The following is a 12,427-nucleotide window of genomic DNA, read 5'->3' as shown; positions in this document are numbered from 1 at the left end:
GACCTAAATTTTCTGTTGTTGTGGTTTTTTTTTTCCGCCGGCGCGTTCCCCGACGGGTGATTGACAGGGGGGTAGGCGACCAATCAGATCACTTGGAGGACCGGGCGAGGGGGCGGGGTCATGAGTGTGTTTTGGTGGAGGGGGAGGGGAGGCGACCAATCAGATCGCTTGGAGGACTGGGGGGGGAGGGGGCGGGGTCGTGTGCATTGGGGGTGGGGGCGGTGGAGGGGCAGGGAAGGCGACCAATCAGATCACTTGGAGGACTGGGCGAGGGGGCGGTGTCGTGTGTGTGTGTGTGTGTGTGTGTGTTGGGGGAGGGGGCAGGGGAGGCGACCAATCAGATCACTTGGAGGACCGTGCTAGGGGGTGGGGTCGTGTGTGTGTGTGTGTGTTTTGGGGTGGGGGATGGGGAGCCGACCAATCAGGTCACTTGGACGGCCGGGCGAGGGGGCGGGGTCGTGTGTGTGTTGGGGGTGGGGCAGGGGAGGGGACCAATCAGATCACTTGGAGGACCGGGCGACGGGGGCGGGGTCGTGTGTGTTGGGGGGGGGGGGTTGGGGTGATGGAGGGACAGGGGAGATGACCAATCAGATCACTTGGAGGACCGGGCGACGGTGCGGGGCCGTGATTCGTTCTTGGGGGAGGGGGGAGTGACTGGAGTCCAATCAGATCAAGGACCGGGCGACGGGGCGGGGTCATGTGTATGTGTTCTAGGGGGGGGGGGTTGGGGAAGGCGACCAATCAGATCAGTTGGAGGACCAGGCTGAGGAGGTCCCGGGAGGGGAGTGGTTGCGTGCGGAGGGTCCTCCAGCCAATGACGGTCGCCCCCGGAATGCGCGCGGCGACTGGACGGCGGGGGCCGGCCAATCGGCTCCCGGGCGCGTGGGGGGGGGGGAGGTCCTCCAGCCAATGGCGAGGCGGGAGGGGGGCGGGGCCTGAGCTGCTGCAGGCTGCAGAGGCCCCTGTCTGCAAGCCTTCATTGTCCTGCAGAACAAGAGAGAGAGGGGGTGTGTGTCTGGGGAGAGAGGGAGGGTGCTGCAGGTAAGAGAAGGAAGGGGAGGGGGCTCTTTAACCCTCCTGGGCATTTTACCACCATCATCCTCTTTAAAGAGATGCATTAATGCAACCCTCTTGATGAAATGCACCAGGGCTGCTTTGCATGGGGCATTGCATTGTGTTTTACAACAACAATAATAAATGGACCCTTTCTCTCTCTCTCTCTCCTCTCTCCTCCTGACTTTGCAGAGACCAAGGCAAGCAAAGCACCCCCTCCCACCCCCCTGCTTGTGTGGTGGGCAACCAACTGGAAGGGACGAAAGGGCAGCTCCTCTTCTCTCCCATGTGAGTATTCGGGGCACTTGCGAAAGGGGTGGATGGGATGGGGTGGGGGTGGTGGTGTGGGGGGGTTGCTGTGATCCCTTTCTGTCCTGTGGCGGTGGAGGATCGGGGCTGTGTGAGCGCCTTGATCTCAGGGTATTTAAAGGGACAGTTGCCTCCCTGTTACGGTGTATCGATGGGGGTGTGGATGGGGACTGTGTGAGCGCCTTGATCTCAGGGTATTTAAAGGGACAGTGCCTCCCTGTTACGGTGTATCGAGGGGTGATTGGAAAGGGGGGTGTGGATGGGGACTGTGTTAGCGCCTCGATCTCAGGTTATTTAAAGGGACAGTGCCTCCCTGTTAAGGTGTATCGAGGGGTGGTTGGGAAGGGGGGGGCGTGGATCGGGACTGTGTTAGCGCCTTGATCTCAAGGTATTTAAAGGGACAGTTGCCTCCCTGTTACGGTGTATCGAGGGGTGGTTGCAGGGGGTTGGATCGGGACTGTGTTAGCGCCTTGATCTCAGGGTATTTAAAGGGACAGTGCCTCCCTGTGTATGGGTAGAACTGAAAAACAAAAAAGGAGCAATCACATTGCTGGGGAGTGCACTAAAGGCCCCCAAAATGTCAGAGAGAAAGAGAAGAGCAGATCCGGAGGCTAATTTCAGAGAAGTGTAAAAATAATAGGGTAGTAATAGTGGGGGATTTCAACTTCCCCAACATTAACCGGGTTAGTCATGGTGTGATAGGTTTAGAGGGAGCGGAATTCCTTAAAATGCATCCAGGAGAGCTTTATAAGCCAGTACGTAGAAGGTCCTACAAGAGAGGGGGCGGTCCTGGACTTAATTTTAGGGACTGAAGCCAGGCAAGTGGTAGAGGTATCGGCGGGGGGAGCATTTTGCAGATAGTGATCATAACTCTGTTCGATTCAAGGTCGGTATGGAAAAGGACAAGGATGGGCCAGAAATCAGAGTTCCAAACTGGGGTAAAGCCGATTTTAATAGGATCAGATATGATTTGGCCAGAGTGGACTGGGAGCAGCTACTTTTAGGTAAATCTGCGTCAGGGCAGTGGGACTCATTCAAGAAGGAAATAGGGAGAGGACAGGGCCAACATATTGCAGTAAGGATGAAGGTGGGACCAACAAATCCAGGGAACCCTGGATGTCGAGGGATTATACAGGATTGGATAAAGAGAAAAAGGGAGGCTAATAGCAGATACCGAGGGCTCAAAACAACGGAAGCCCTAGAGGAGTATAGAATGTGTAGGGGGGGAACTTAAAAAGGAAACTAGGAGAGCAAAAAGGGGGCATGAAAAAACATTGGCAGGTAAAATTAAGGAAAATCCAAAGTTATTTGACAAGTGCATTAAGAGTAAGAGGATAACTAGGGAAAGAGTAGGGCCCGTTGAGGACCATGGTGATAATTTGTGTGTGGAGCCGGAAGACGTAGGTAGGGTTCTAAATGAATACTTTGTGTCGGTGTTCACAAGTGAGAGGGACGACGTGGGTATGGAAATCAGGCAGAAGGTCTGTGATATAATTAAAGAAATTGGCATAGAAAGGGAGGAGGTTCTAAGTGGTCTGGCAGGCTTAAAAGTAGATAAACCTCCGGGCCCGGATGAAATGTATTCCAGGCTGTTGAGTGAGGCAAGGGAGGAGATAGCAGCGAAGCTGGCAATAATTTTCAATATCTCTCTGGCCACAGGGGAGGTGCCAGAGGACTGGAGGACAGCCAATGTGGTTATTCAAGAAGGGAGGAAGGGATAAACCAGGGAAATACAGGCCAGTCAGTCTAACCTCAGTGGTGGGGAAACTATCGGAAGCAATTCTGAGGGACAGAATTAATCTACACTTGGAGAGACAGGGGTTAATCAAGGACAGTCAGCATGGTTTTGTTAAGGGAAGGTCATGCCTGACCAATTTGATTGAATTTTTCGAAGAGGTGACCAGGTGTGTAGATGAGGGCGATGCATTTGACATAGTCTGCTTGGACTTCAACAAGGCTTTAGATAAGGTGCTGCGTGGGAGACTGAGAACGAAGGTAAGAGCCCATGGGATCCAAGGCAAATTGGATCCAGAATTGGCTGAGTGGCAGGAAGCAGAGGGTGATGGTCGAGGGGTGTTTTTGTGACTGGATGTCTGTGTCCAGTGGGGTTCCGTAGGGATCGGTGTTGGGTCCCTTGCTGTTTGTGGTATATATAAATGATTTACACTTGAATGTAGGAGAGTTGATCAGTGAGCTTGCGGACGACACGAAAATTGGTGGGGTGGTAAACAGTGAGGAGGATAGCCTCAGATTACAGGAGGATATAGACGGGCCGGTCAGATGGGCTGATCAGTGGCAAATGGAATTTAATCCGGATAAGTGTGAGGTGATGCACTTGGGCAGGACAAACAAGGCACGGGAATACACGATGAATGGCAGGACCCTGGGAAGTACCGAGGATCAGAGGGACCTTGGTGTGCATGTCCACCGGTCCCTTAAGGTAGCGGGACAGGTAGATAAGGCAGTTAAGAAGGCATATGGGATACTTGCCTTTATTAGCCGAGGCGTAGAATATAAGAGCAGGGAGGTTATGCTGGAACTGTATAAAACGCTGGTTAGGCCACAGCTAGAGTATTGCGTGCAGTTCTGGAATCCGCATTATAGGAAGGATGTAAAATAAATGAATTATCTAAGTGGAGATGGCTGGGCAGGTGATGTGCTGTAGCTGTATGATGTGGGAGCTGACAGATCCCATTGCGAGCCGCAGTGACCACATCTGCAGCAAGTGTTGGTTGCTGGAGGAACTCCGGCTCAGAATTGATGAGCCTGGGGTCCGAGCTCCAGACGCTGTGGCACATCCGGGAGGGGGAAGAGTTACCTGGACGCTTTGTATCAGGAGGCAGTCACACCCGGTAAGCACCTCGAGTCCGGTCAGCGGTCAGGGTCAGCAGGGTGTGACTGCAAGTGAGGCAGGTAGAGGGATCCTGTGTTCAGGAGCAGAGGAGCCTCAGCTCTTGACCTTGTCCAACAGGTACGAGGTACTCGCTCCCTGTGTGGATGAGGAACAGGGCTGTAGGGAGGATGAGCCAGCTGACCACGGCACCGTGGCACAGGAGGCCATTCAAGAGGGGGGAGCAAAAAGACAAGTGGTAGTTGTAGGGGATTCTATAATTAGGGGAATTGATAGCTTCCTTTGTAAGCAGGATCGAGAGTCCCGCATGGTATGTTGCCTGCCCGGTGCCAGGGTGAGGGACATCTCTGACCGGCTTGAAAGGATATTGGAGAGGGAGGGGGAGGATCCAGTTGTTGTGGTCCACGTCGGGACAAATAACATAGGCAAGACTAGGAAAGAGGACCTGTTTGGGGATTATCAGGAACTAGGAACTAAATTCAAGAACAGGTCCCTCAAGGGTTATAATCTCCGGATTACTACCCGAGCCACGTGCAAATTGGCATAGGGACGCAAGAATAAGGGAAGTAAACGCGTGGCTAAAGGAGTGGTGCAGGAAAGAGGGGTTCCATTTCGTGGGGCACTGGCATCAGTATCGGAACAGGAGGGATCTGTACCGTTGGGACGGTCTCCACCTGAACCGATCTGGGACCAATGTTCTAGCGAAAAGGGTAAATAGGGTGGTCAACAGGACTTTAAACTAGAAAGTTGGTGGGGAGAGGGAAGGGTAAAACTCCCAAGAAGTATGACTAATGGGAAACAAAGCAGCAGGTTAGCGTGTGGGGGGGTGGATTCAACTTCATGGAAAATTATGAAAAAACTGAAAAGAAAGGAGAGCCCAGGAGAGGCTATTAAAGTCCCCAGAACCACAAAATAGGACAGAGTGTTTGGAATGGGCTAGGAATCTAACTTCAAGCACATCAGATAAAGGGACGACAATGAGAAAGGGGACGGGAAATACAAGACTGAAGGTGTTGTATCTGAATGCACACAGTATACGAAATAAGGTAAATGAGCTTGTGGCGCAGATTGAAATGGGCAGGTTATGATGTGGTGGGCATCACGGAGACATGGCTACAAGGGGATCAGGACTGGGAGCTAAATATCCAAGGATATACATCCTATCGAAAAGATAGGCAGGTTGGCAGAGGGGGTGGGGTTGCTTTGTTAGTAAGAAATGAAATTAAATCGATAGCAAGAAATGACGGAGGGTCAGATGATGTAGAATCTGTGTGGGTAGAGTTGAGGAACCGCAAAGGTAAGGAAACCATAATGGGAGTTATGTACAGGCCTCCGAACAGTAGTCAGGATGTGGGGCACAAGATACATCAGTAGATGGAAAAGGTGTGTAAGAAAGGCAAGGTTACAGTGATCATGGGGGATTTCAATATGCAAGTAGACTGGGAAAATCAGGTTGGGAGTGGATCCCAAGAAAAGGAATTTGTGGAATGTCTACGAGATGGCTTTTTGGAGCAGTTTGTGGTGGAGCCCACTAGGGAACAGGCAATTCTAGATTTAGTGATGTATAATGAGGCAGATTTGATAAGGGAGCTTAAGGTGAAGGAACCCTTAGGAGGAAGTGACCATAATATGATAGAATTTACCCTGCAATTTGAGAGGAAAAAGCTGGGATCAGATGTAACGGTATTACAGTTGAATAAAGGCAACTACAGAGGCATGAGGGAGGAGCTGGCCAGAATTGACTGGGAGATGAGCCTAGCAGGAAAGACAGTGGAACAGCAATGGCAGGAGTTTCTGGGAGTCATTTGGGAGACACAGCAAAAATTCATCCCTAGGAAGAAGAAGCATACTAAAGGGAGGACGAGGCAACCATGGCTGACAAGGGAAGTCAGGGACAGCATAAAAGCTAAAGAGAAAGCATACAATGTGACGAAGAGCAGTGGGAAACCAGGAGATTGGGAAGCCAACAAAGACTAACAGAGGACAACTAAAAAAGAAATAAGGAGGGAGAAGATTAAATATGAGGGTAAACTAGCCAGTAATATAAAAGAAGATTGCAAGAGTTTTTTTTAGATATATAAAGGGTAAGAGAGGCAAAAGTTGACATTGGGCCGCTGGAAAATGACGCTGGAGAAGTAGTAGTGGGGAACAAAGAAATGGCGGAGGAACTGAATAGGTACTTTGCGTCAGTCTTCACGGTGGAAGACACGAGTGACACCCCCAAAGTTCAAGAGAGTTGGGGGGCAGAGGTGAGTATGGTGGCCATTACCAAGGAGAAGGTGCTAGGAGAACTGAAAGGTCTGAAGGTGGATAAATCACCTGGACTAGTTGGATGACACCCCAGAGTTCTGAAGGAGATAGCTGAAGAGATAGTGGAGGCGTTAGTGGTGATCTTTCAGGAATCACTGGAGTCAGGGAGGGTCCCAGAGGACTGGAAAATCGCTAATGTAACCCCCCCTGTTTAAGAAGGGAGTGAGGCAAAAGACGGGAAATTACAGGCCGATTAGCCTGACCTCGGTCGTTGGTAAGATTTTAGAGTCCATTATTAAGGATGAGATTTCAGAATACTTGGAAGTGCATGGTAAAATCGGGCAAAGTCAGCATGGTTTCATCAAGGGGAGGTCATGCCTGACAAATCTGTTAGAATTCTTTGAGGAGGTAACGAGTAGGTTAGACAAAGGAGAGCCAATGGATGTTATCTACTTGGACTTCCAGAAGGCCTTTGACAAGGTGCCGCACAGGAGGCTGCTCAGTAAGATAAGAGCCCATGGTGTTAGAGGCAAGGTACTAGCATGGATAGAAGATTGGCTGTCTGGCAGGAGGCAGAGAGTGGGGATAAGGGGGTCCTTCTCAGGATGGCGGCCGGTGACTAGTGGAGTTCCGCAGGGGTCAGTGTTGGGACCACAACTTTTCACTTTATACATTAATGATCTAGATGAAGGAACCGAGGGCATCCTGGCTAAGTTTGCAGATGATACAAAGGTAGATGGAGGGACAAGTAGTATTGAGGAGGCGGGGAGGCTGCAGAGGATTTGGACAGGTTAGGAGAGTGGGCAAAGAAGTGGCAGATGGACTACAACGTGGGGAAGTGTGAGGTCATGCACTTTGGTAGGAAGAATAGAGGCATAGACTATTTTCTATATGGGGAGAGAATTCAGAAATCTAGAGTGCAAAGGGACTTGGGAGTCCTAGCCCAGGATTCTCTTAAGGTTAACTTGCAGGTTGACACGGTAGTTAGGAAGGCAAATGAAATGTTGGCATTTATTTTGAGAGGACTAGAATATAAAAGCAGGGATGTGCTGCTGAGGCTTTATAAGGCTCTGGTCAGACCACATTTAGAATATTGTGAGCAATTTTGGGCCCCGTATCTCAGGAAGGATGTGCTGGCCCTGGAGAGGGTCCAGAGGAGGTTCACGAGAACGATCCCAGGAATGAAAGGCTTAACATATGAGGAACGTTTGAGGGCTCTGGGTCTATACTTGATGGAGTTTAGAAGGATGAGGGGGGATCTGATTGAAACTTACAGAATACTGAAAGGCCTGGATAGAGTGGACGTGGGGAAGATGTTTCCATTAGTAGGAGAGACTAGGACCCGAGGGCACAGCCTCAGAGTAAAGGGAAGACCCTTTAGAACAGAGATGAGGAGAAATTTCTTTAGCCAGAGAGAGTGGTGAATCGATGGAATTCATTGCCACAGAAGGCTGTGGAGGCCATAGGTCATTGAGTATATTTAAGAGCGAGATAGATCGGTTCTTGATCGGTAAGGGGGATCAAAGGTTATGGGGAGAAGGCGGGAGAATGGGGTTGAGAAACTTATCAGCCATGATTGAATGGCGGAGCAGACTCGATGGGCCGATTGGCCTAATTTCTGCTCCTATGTCTTATGGTCTTATGGTGATTGCACGAGAGAGAGAGAGAGAGAGAGTGCAGAGGAGATTTACCAGGATGTTGCCTGGGCTGGAGAGTTTTAGTTATGAGGAGAAATTGGATAGACTGGGGTTATTTTCCCTGGAACTGAGGAGATTGAGGGGGGGACATGATTGAGGTGTATAAAATTGTGAGGGGCATAGATAAGGTAGACAGGAAGGAACTTTTCCCCTTGGTGGAGGGATCAATAACTGGGGGGGGGGGCATACATTTAAGGTAAGGGGGCGGGAGGTTTAGGAGGGGACGTGAGGAAGAATTTTTTTCACCCAGAGGGTGGGCGGGGAATCTGGAACTCGTTGCCTGAAAGGGTGGTAGAGGCAGAAACCCTCTTAACCATTGAAGAAGTACTTGGATGTACACTTGCGATGATGCCCATGTCAGACAAGGCTATGGGCCTAGTGCTGGAAAAGTTGATGAGAATAATCAGGTACTTGTTTGACTTGATGTGCCGAAGGGCCTTTTTCTGTGCGATCGACCCCCATGACTGTATTTCGGTGTATTGATGGGGGGCGGGGTGCATGGGGTGGATTGGGACTGTGTTAGCGCCTTGATCTCGGGCTATTTAAAGGGACAGGGCCTCCCTATTTCGGTGTATCGACGGGGGCGGGGCTGGGAATGTTGGTTTTTATACCCGGGGGGTGGTGGGGGACTGAAGTACAGGGAATAGGCAGAGGAGGGGAGGTGGTAGAAGCATCAGGCGGACAAGAGAGGCGGCCTTAACTTAAGACGTGTCTTCAGGCCCCCAAGTAGACACGTCGTGGGGTGGGCGCCAAGGAGGAGGCTCCCGCTTAATTTTGCAAACGCGTTGTGTTAACGTGTTGCCACGCCGATGCCCTAATCGCCTCGGCCGGCCCATTCCGGAGGGGCAGTGAAGAGCGAAACCACTTGGCCGCTGTGGATCTTGGGTCACGTGTGGGGCCCTGACACCGGGTGAGGGCGGCCATCTCCCTTGCCCGAAGGGACGCCCGTGGACGGGATGGGTCTCGGGACTTACTTACTTGTTTATTTTTTTCACAACAATCATTCCACGGACGCCCGTGACTGAGACCAGCCCCTTTCGATTCCGGCTCTTTTGTTTTATTTTAAGAACCGAATCGGGGTTTCAAGTTCTACTGGGTGGGATTTGAACCCGCGTGGTTTTTTTTTTTAACCCAGAGGGTGGTGAGGGTCTGGAATGCGCTGCCTGGGAGGGTGGTGGAGGGCGGGTTAGCCTCACGTCCTTTTAAAAAAAAGTACCTGGATGAGCGCTTGGCACCTCGTCACATTCGAGGCTACGGGGGCCAAGCGCTGGTGAACGGGGTTAGGTGGGTAGGTCGGGGGGGGTCGGTGGCAGGCTCGATGGGCCGAAGGGCCTCTTCCGCACTCTGCGCGATCCTGGAGATATTCGAGGCCCGAGTCAGACGTGTTTCTGATCGACGAGGGGGCCGAGGGTTGGAAAACGGAGTTGAGACCACAGCCGGATCAGCCGCGATCTCGGTGACGGGCGGAGTGGGCTCGAGGGGCTGAATGGCCTCCTCCCGCTCCTAAATCCTGCCTTTCCCTTCCCCCCCTGCCCCCTCCAACTCGGGGCGAAGGAAGCCTGAGCAGGCTTTGAGTCTGTCCCGTCTGGAGCGGAGAAGAACGAGAGGCGATCTTATTGAAACGGATGAGATCCGGAGGGGTTTTGATCGGGTAGATACCGGGAGGATGGGCCCCACCCCTGCTTGTAGGGGAGCCTAGAACCAGGGGACGTGGTTTCAAGAATTAAGAGGTCCGCCATTTAAGATTGAGAAGAGGAGAATATATTTTACGTCCAACAGATCGTTGCTCTGTGGAATTCGCTTCCTCGGAGAGCAGTGGGCGTTGACTTTATTCAATGAATTGGACCGATTTTTGCTAGACAAGGGGTGGTTTGAGGTTTAGGGCGGGCGGGGGGGGTTGAGTGTTGGGGGAAAATGGATTTGAGACCACAATCGGATGAGGCGTGACCTTAACGAATGGCGGAGAGCGGTTCAATGAGGCGGGGCTCGCTACCGCCTCCTCCAGGGCGATCAGGGCAAGGGCATCACACCTCAGGAAGGATATGCTGGTACTGGCCCCTGGGAGGGAGGGAGGGAGCGAGGGCAGCGAAGGTTTACCAGGATGGATAGCCCGGACTCCGAGCGTCAGATTACGAGGGGCGGGGGGGAGATTTCGCGGACCCCAGGGGTTGCGTTCCCTGGAATTTAGAAGGTTACGGGGTGGGGGGGGGGCGATCGGATCGAAGATTTGGAGATATTAAGGGCGACTGCGAGGGTTGAGAGAGAGAGAGAAACTATTCCCGCTGGTTCGGGCAGCCTGGGACTAGAGGGAAGAGTCTACACATTACAGCCAAGTCTCTTAGAAGAGCAATTGGAACACACTTTGGGTCCATGAGACGTGGGGGCAGAAGTAGGCCATTCAGCCCATCGAGTCTGCTCCGCCATTCAATGAGATCGTGGCTGATCCGATGATCCTCAACTCCACTTTCCTGCCTTTCCCCCATAACCCTTGATTCCCTTACTGACTAAAAACCTGTCTATCTTGGCCTTGAATATACCTAATGACCCAACCTCTACAGCCCTCTGCGGTAAAGAATTCCACAGATTCACCACCCTCTGAGTGAAGAAATTCCTCCTCATCTCTGTCTTAAATGGGCAACCCCTTACTCTGAGATTATGCCCTCTGGTCCTAGACTCTCCCACAAGGGGAAACAGCCTCTCAGCATCTCCCCTGTCAAATCCCCTAAGAATCTTATATGTTTCAATAAGGTCGCCTCTCATTCTTCTAAACTCCAATGAGTACAGGCCCAACCTACTCAACCTCTCCTCATAAGAAAATCCCTCCATACCCGGGATCACCCTAGTGAACCTTCTCTGGACTGCCTCCAATGCCAGGATATCTTTCCTTAGATAAGGGGACCAAAACTGTTCACAGTATTCTAGGTGTGGTCTAACTAGTGCCTTGTGTAGTTTTAGCGAGACTTCCCTATTTTTATACTCCATTCCCTTTGAAATAAAGGCCAACATTCCATTTACCTTCCCTATTACCTGCTAAATTTGTAGGTTAGCTTTTTGTGATTCATGCAGGAGGACCCCCAAATCCCTCTGTGCTGCCGCTTTCTGCAGCCTTTCTCCATTTAAATAATGTTCAGCTCCTCTATTCTTCCTGCCAAAGTGCAGAACCTCACATTTTCCCACATTATATTCCACCAGCCAAGTTTTTGCCCGCTCACTTCCCCTGTCTATATCCCTCTGTAGACTCTTTGTGTCACCCTCACCACTTGCCTTCCCACCTATTTTTGAGTCATCCACAAACTGCAGATGATACAAAGATAGGTGGAGGGACAGGTAGTATTGAGGAGGCGGGGAAGCTGCAGAAGGATTTGGACAGGTTAGGAGAATGGGCAAAGAAGTGGCAGATGGAAGACAACGTGGGGAAGTGTGAGGTCATGCACTTTGGTAGGAAGAATAGAGGCATAGACTATTTTCTAAATGGGGTGAGAATTCAGAAATATGGAGTGCAAAGGGACTTGGGAGTCCTAGTCCAGGATTCTCTTAAGGTTAACTTGCAGGTTGAGTCGGTAGTTAGGAAGGCAAATGCAATGTTGGCATTTATTTTGAGAGGACTAGAATATAAAAGCAGGGATGTGCTGCTGAGGTTTTATAAGGCTCTGGTCAGACCACATTTAGAATATTGTGAGCAATTTTGGGCCCCGTATCTCAGGAAGGATGTGCTGGCCCTGGAGAGGGGTCCAGAGGAGGTTCACGAGAACGATCCCAGGAATGAAAGGCTTAACATATGAGGAACGTTTGAGGACTCTGGGTCTATTCTCGATGGAGTTTAGAAGGATGAGGGGGGATCTGATTGAAACCTACAGAATACTGAAAGGCCTGGATAGAGTGGACGTGGGGAAGATGTTTCCATTAGTAGGAGAGACTAGGACCCCGAGGGGCACAGCCTCAGAGTAAAGGGAAGACCATTTGGAACAGAGATGAGGAGAAACTTCTTTAGCCAGTGAGTGGTGAATCTATGGAATTCATTGCCACAGAAGGCTGTGGAGGGCCATAGGTCATTGAGTGTATTTAAGACGGAGGTAGGTAGGTTCTTGATTGGTAAGGGGATCAAAGGTTACGGGGAGAAGGCGGGGAGAATGGGGCTTGAGAAACTTATCAGCTATGATTGAATGGCGGAGCAGACTCGATCGGCCGATTGGCCTAATTTCTGCTCCTATGTCTTATGGTCTAAACTTGGCTGTAGTACATTCACCACCCCCCCCTCACCTAAATC

The 12,427-nt window shown here is 51.1% G+C and overlaps 1 long non-coding RNA gene across 1 annotated transcript in view; it reads left to right on the top strand.

Moving 5' to 3' along the window:
* Nucleotides 1-12,427, top strand: part of LOC144673430 (uncharacterized) — a 37,125-nt gene that overhangs the window by 11,822 nt on the left and 12,876 nt on the right. The window contains exon 2 of the long non-coding RNA XR_013574308.1: nt 1,246-1,341. This is a non-coding gene — a long non-coding RNA (uncharacterized LOC144673430). The remainder of the gene's footprint in view (nt 1-1,245; nt 1,342-12,427) is intronic.

Source organism: Cetorhinus maximus, unplaced genomic scaffold (genome assembly GCF_964194155.1).
Source record: "Cetorhinus maximus unplaced genomic scaffold, sCetMax3.hap1.1 HAP1_SCAFFOLD_363, whole genome shotgun sequence".
NCBI lineage: Eukaryota > Metazoa > Chordata > Chondrichthyes > Lamniformes > Cetorhinidae > Cetorhinus > Cetorhinus maximus.
This window is presented reverse-complemented; position numbering and strand designations above follow the sequence as displayed.